This window comes from Mercenaria mercenaria, unplaced genomic scaffold (genome assembly GCF_021730395.1).
Source record: "Mercenaria mercenaria strain notata unplaced genomic scaffold, MADL_Memer_1 contig_2908, whole genome shotgun sequence".
NCBI classification, from domain to species: domain Eukaryota; kingdom Metazoa; phylum Mollusca; class Bivalvia; order Venerida; family Veneridae; genus Mercenaria; species Mercenaria mercenaria.
In genome coordinates this window covers 36,066-42,309 of record NW_026460998.1, presented here as the reverse complement: position 1 = coordinate 42,309, position 6,244 = coordinate 36,066, and positions in this window count along the sequence as shown.

The following is a 6,244-nucleotide window of genomic DNA, read 5'->3' as shown; positions in this document are numbered from 1 at the left end:
TATCTTTGAATCCTTTTTTAGAGCAAGGCCTTGATTTGCACACAGATTTTGATAACAGCTGAGAATGAGAATTTTTGACTCTTTCATGAATAACTATCCAAAAGTAGTTTTTTCTAAATCTGTTGCTCGATTGCCTATATCCCCTGGCAGTAAATTTGGTCAGCTAAAAATAGCTCCCTTTCAATGATTCACAAGCGAATGTAGAACTTAAATGTTTCCTTGTCCATATTTTGTACATCCATATCAGAATCAATCTTAAAAAAATTCAAAGTTGAGACTGGGATTTCTGATATTTAAACGTCTTAATGTAACTGAGTGAAACAATCATTTACCTGACACTGGCCCAAATTAATTAAGATAATCCAGCAATAAATGTAGTTCAAGTCTGGAATGCAGACACTCCAATTGTGATAACATCCTATTTCAAAAATTCTTCACTGTATGTCTGTAGTTTTATTCTCTGCATCTTGATTTAAACATGATTTGTAATCCCCCATAAAATATAATTGCAGAAATGATTATCATATTCTATGCAGTTTAAAAATTCAAATTTTTCTTTTCTGGTAAAGCTTTTTACAGTAGGCTCTAGACCTGTGTTAATTCCATTTGATACATGAGCCTTCTGCTTATCAGTTGTTCCCCAAATTTCTCCGGGGTTCATGCCCCTCGTTAACGCATCCCGGCGAATTCAAATTTTCAGTTGATCAGTTATGAGTACAGTGATTACATGCATTTATTAGTGATTTTGTAAGTTATGGATTTAAACAGCCATGAGAAATTTCTGATTGGGACATGAATGAAAAGCACATGCTTGGTATGTACATAACTATGTTTCCATTGTTTTAAATAGTTTATTACAACTAAGTGTAAAAATTATGTCATGAATAATCCATTTGGTCATTCAAAATGATGACAACAGTACTAATAACTTCATTTAACATTTTTTAAATTTTCTTTTATTTTAGACTGTCAAGTTAATGGGCCAGATGAAAATCTCCGATGACCAAAGGCTAGCCAGTTAACAACATTTGATGAAAGCCATGCTGAGAGCCTTTAAATTTTATTCCATGAATCTTTCAGCTAAAGTGAATTGTGTTTATTGGTGTACATAAAAATGCTCAGGATACTCAAGCTTTCAAATTAGGATGGAGCAAGGCTTGGAGAAAAATGTGCATCTCCTTAGAAAAAAATCAATGAATGAATTGACATACCTCTGATACTGGCGATTAGATTTCAGGACATCTCAACAAAATGCTGATTATAAAATACAGTTTACAAAAAACTAAGTCTTGCTATTCAAAAACTTTTATTTCCGTGAATCTTTCAGCCAAGTGAATTATGTTTACTGGAGTACATAAAATGCTCAGGATATTCATGCTTTCAAATTAGGGACGGAGCAAGGCTTGAAGAAAAATGTGCATCTCCTTGAAAAATATCAGTGAACGAATTGACATACCTATGATAGTCTGGCCATCAGCTTTCAGGGCATCTCAACAAAATGCTGATTTTATATACAGTTTACAAAACACTTGCTATTCAAAAAAGGAAAAATAGAAGAAAGTTGAGTTTAACTGAGTCTCCAGATCAACTTGGCATGCCTGTAAATGAAACAGATGCAGTATTTTTCGTTTGCCAAATAAGGTCCTTTACAACTGTAGCAAACATAACAATTAAAATCCTATACAGGATGTGTGTCAAGCCTGTTATTAGTATGTGTGTCAGTTACTTATAACTGTCGAGGAATATTTCCTATGTGTAAAGGATTCTTATTGTGGGCAGTTACCTTTCAAAGGTTGTGCATTTATTTAATATATGTTTTGTGTTTATGTGTTTCAGTTGTGTTCTTTATTTCATTTATCTTATATCTTGTGTGTATGTTTGCAAAGTCTGTGTGAACATATTGAACATTTGATTTTTAGCATTTAGATGGATATAAACCACAATGAGACTTTTTACATACCCATATGCTAAATTAGTGTCCTTATATTTACATTTGTTGCTAAAAACATTTAAGTTGTTTTCATATCGCGAGTATTAGATGACATGCTATTGATTTTATCCCCTGCCGAAGGTGGAGGGATACAGTTTTTGCGTCATCTGTCCGTCCGTCCGGAGCCATATCTAGGAAGTGGTTTAGTATATTTTAATGATAAAACTTAATATACATGTTCACCACTACAGGAAATGCGGCCTGATAAGTGTCAGTCAGATTGCCAAAAAACCACCCCAGTTAATAGAGTTTCTAGTGTTAAACTGTATGAGGTATATGTCAATTTCTGCTTAATGACTTGTGACATATTTGATCTAGAACCATGAAAGTTACAATAAATTAAGATCACCTTAATGTGGTAGTGCATACTCAATTTCATCATGATCTCTGTAGTAACTTCAGAGTTATTGCCCTTTAATTGTTTAAAAAAATCCATATATTTGTACATAACAAACTAACCAATTAGTAGAATTTCAATAAACTGCATTCATTGTTTTCCATGAACATTTATTATCCACATTTGAAGTTGTGTAACCCTTACACCCTGGTCACACTCCATCCCCCTTCCCACCCCACCCTCAACCCTATCCCACAATTTTTTTTCTAAACCTTTAACCGTCTATGAATATTTATCAACATGCAAAGATATACCCTCCACCTTGCTACTCCACCCAGGGTTCCCCACCACCCCGATCATGCACCTCACCCCCACCCTCCGCCCCCACAAAAAAGATTTGCTATTTGCCTGATATATTTCTTTGCCATTTCCCCAACACAAACCCATTTGGGGGAAATTCGTATTCATCAAATTTTCATTTCAACATCTTACATGTTGAATTGTATGTAATTTGACTAAAGTTCCTGATTTTAACCCAAAAAAATAATATACAAAATGTTGTCTTGTTGATTCAATGTTAATAAGTTTTAGTTGTATTTTTAATATTGTTCTCCAGGACCCGAAAAGACTTCTATCGAACAACGCCCTTTTTTTTCATGCTTTTTTGAAAGACATCAAACTGTGGGATTCAATCTTGTGAAAAGTGCCTCCCTTGAAATTGTTGCGCCGATGTTTTTACATGCATGATTCAATACATTTTAACTATGTATTTCTGTGTTTTGATTCACGGGAGTTTAATAATTTCTACATGACAGGAGTAGGAAATGTAATTGGCAGTATGTAACAAGCAGATGTTATAAGGAAGATACTGGTGTCTGCTCTATTTTAATGTTTGGTGTCCACTCTATTTCTGTTCTAATGACTTATTGGAGTTTGATGATTTATCTATAAAGAGAGTGTTTGAAGCACTTCGAAAGTATTAGCCTGTGCTTGCCAAAAAGAGTAGCACTAAAGCTACTATTTCTTAGTGTTTATATGTTCATATTTGGTTTAATTTATGTAATATGTTAACATAACCAAAAACACAAACTGTACATTCAAACTGCTACAGATTGAAGAGTATTGAGATTAAACAGTTGTCATGCAGAAACATGCGTCCTTAATCATGTTAAATGACAGAAGTTAGTTTCAAATAATATCTAACATACACTTTGATTGCACCTTTTTCCAATTGCCAAACTGCCGGGCCAGTTTTATATAAAAAGTGTGATAATCATCAGGTGCAATGCATATTATTTAGTACCAACTGTTTTGGCATGCCTTTAATTATTTTTTGTTTAAAATATAATAGGCTGCCACTTTAGTACATTACATTATTAGATATTAGAGTTATGTACCCCTATCTCACATCTTGAAGATAGAATAATGTTCCTCTATGTTACAATAACACTACTAGCTGGAGAAGTATTATTTTTCTGTCTGTTGAAGATAGAGGAATGTTCCTCTATGTTTCAAAAATCTACTAGCTAGAGAGAGTAATGTTCTTCTCTCTTTCATATCTTGTAGATAGAGGAATGTTCCTCTATGTTACAAAAAATTAATAGCTGGAGAGAGTAAAGCTCCTCTTTCTTTCATATATTGTAGATAGAGGAATGTTCCTCTATGTTACAAAAAAGTACTACCTGGAGAGAGTAAAGCTCCTCTATCTTTCATATGTTATAGATAGAGGAATGTTCCTCTATGTTTCAAAATACAGTTTACAGTGTTCCCATGGAAAAAGGACAAATGGAATTTCCTTTTTTATTCTGGAAGGCCTTTGTAACAAAATTAAAAATTTAAACTGATGTCAAGTCAATAACCTGAAAAACATTTTGATCTGAGAGACAACAAACTAAACGAGTTCAAAAATATATATAGAGCTGTATGTATAATATCATGTCAAACACAGTTAAATAATTTCAGCTTACATAGTTTGTCAAATAAGGTATGCAAACAACTGTGTTGATCCATCAAATGCATAGAGATTTTTCATGCCAAATGCAAATTTTCAAAATCCAGATATAGCTAAAGCACATGGGTTGTAGTAAGTTTGATCTTTTATGAAAGAATTTTTTCGTCCGAGTGTTTAAAAATTTAAAAAAAGGAATCAAACAATGTTGCTTTTACACTGACTATTATATCCTGATTTTTTTTATCAATACATCTGCAATTTTGCAATATTTTTTTTTTACCAAACAATGACTAAATTTTAACAATGGAAAAACCTATTAAAATCGCTTTTGACGATAAATCTATATAAATTCAAAACTTACCAAACTCTTTTGATAATGTTCAAACAGTTCCTTTTACCAGTTAATACCAGTTAATATATATATATTATATAAATGGAATTGATTTATATCTCTTAGATAACCTTTTTTTTATTCATATGCCTCTTAGACAACAGTTATTTATAAGCAATCAAACATGAAATTTAAAGTCCCCATAAATTAGAATCATTTTATTTCTCTAGCAGAAGTAGGAGTTACTATATATAGTATCACATAAGATTTTCGCAGTGTCATTGTTTGTACTTATTTCATTTATGACAGTTTAACCCTCATGCTGGACACGATTGATATGCCTTTGAGACCAGTGTAGATCATGATCAGCCTGCACATCCGTTCTGTTCGCCTTTCAGTCAGTATCTTTTTGATAAGCACCCATTTTAACATTAATGGTACGGTCCAAAATGAAAGCTGGACAAGTTCATGATAGAAATTCAGCGGGGTAAGGGTTAAACCATTAAAAAATCCCCTATGACGTCTTAGGCTTTTCTGTTATATATTCTGAACTATAAATGTGTCCTACATATAACTCAAAAATTTAGACCTGTATGTTCACAAACATATAGCAGTCTTTGGACAACCACTGTTTATCATAAGCTAACACTTTTTGTTTAATAATAATGAAAATCCTAAAATCATGGTCTTAATTTTTCATTTTGATTTTATGTTTTATCATCAATAACAAAAATATTTAACGTGCATATTACTATTAGGTTATTTAACATTGTTCTGTACAATACGAAGATATATTTGGACGAGTACCCAGCTGAGAAAACAATATTGGACGAGCCGCTAGGCGAGTTCAATATGGTTTTCTAAGCTGGGTACGAGTCCAAATATATCTCGTATTGTACAGTACAATGATAAATAACCTTTTTATTCTATATCTATTTTCTCTTAATATAATAATAGTTTAAATTAAAAATGTTTCACTGAATATTGTATTCCTGCCTTTTCTAGTTTTTCCCAGCTTGGTATGAGTGCTAATATATATTATACAGAACAATGTTAGACCTTAAATAAACTTTTTATTCTATATTTATTTCACTTCATACGTAATATACGTAATTCATTGAATGTTGTTTTTTCTACGTATCATCATTAAAAAAAGTATATGGTGCAACCTCCCTACAACAGCCATTTGACGATTTGGGTGGTAATAATACTTGGCTGAGATATTATGCACACAAACATTGTCAGCAAGTTTGGTGAAGATCGGATGAAAACTGTTTGACTTAAAAGCGGACAAGGCTAAATTTCCCGTTTTTCGAGTAAATCAAGGACTATAATCAAAGAGTGTCTGGTACAATTTGGCTGGTTATCGAAATTGGCCGAGATGTAATGCCCACAAACATTGTCAGCAAGTTTGGGGAAGATCCGACGAAAACTGAATTATAGAGCAGACATGTTTTGGATGCTGACCGCCCGTCCGCTGCCATTCATAATCTTCTCCATTTTGTTTCTTAACCGTTAAATCAAAACTGCTGAGGTAGCTACTCAGACAGTTAGGGCTGATACCAATTTCTAGGTTTCGTCCAGAACGGCTTCTTTTAGCGACTTTTCAAAAAGTCAAACATCATTCTGATGATC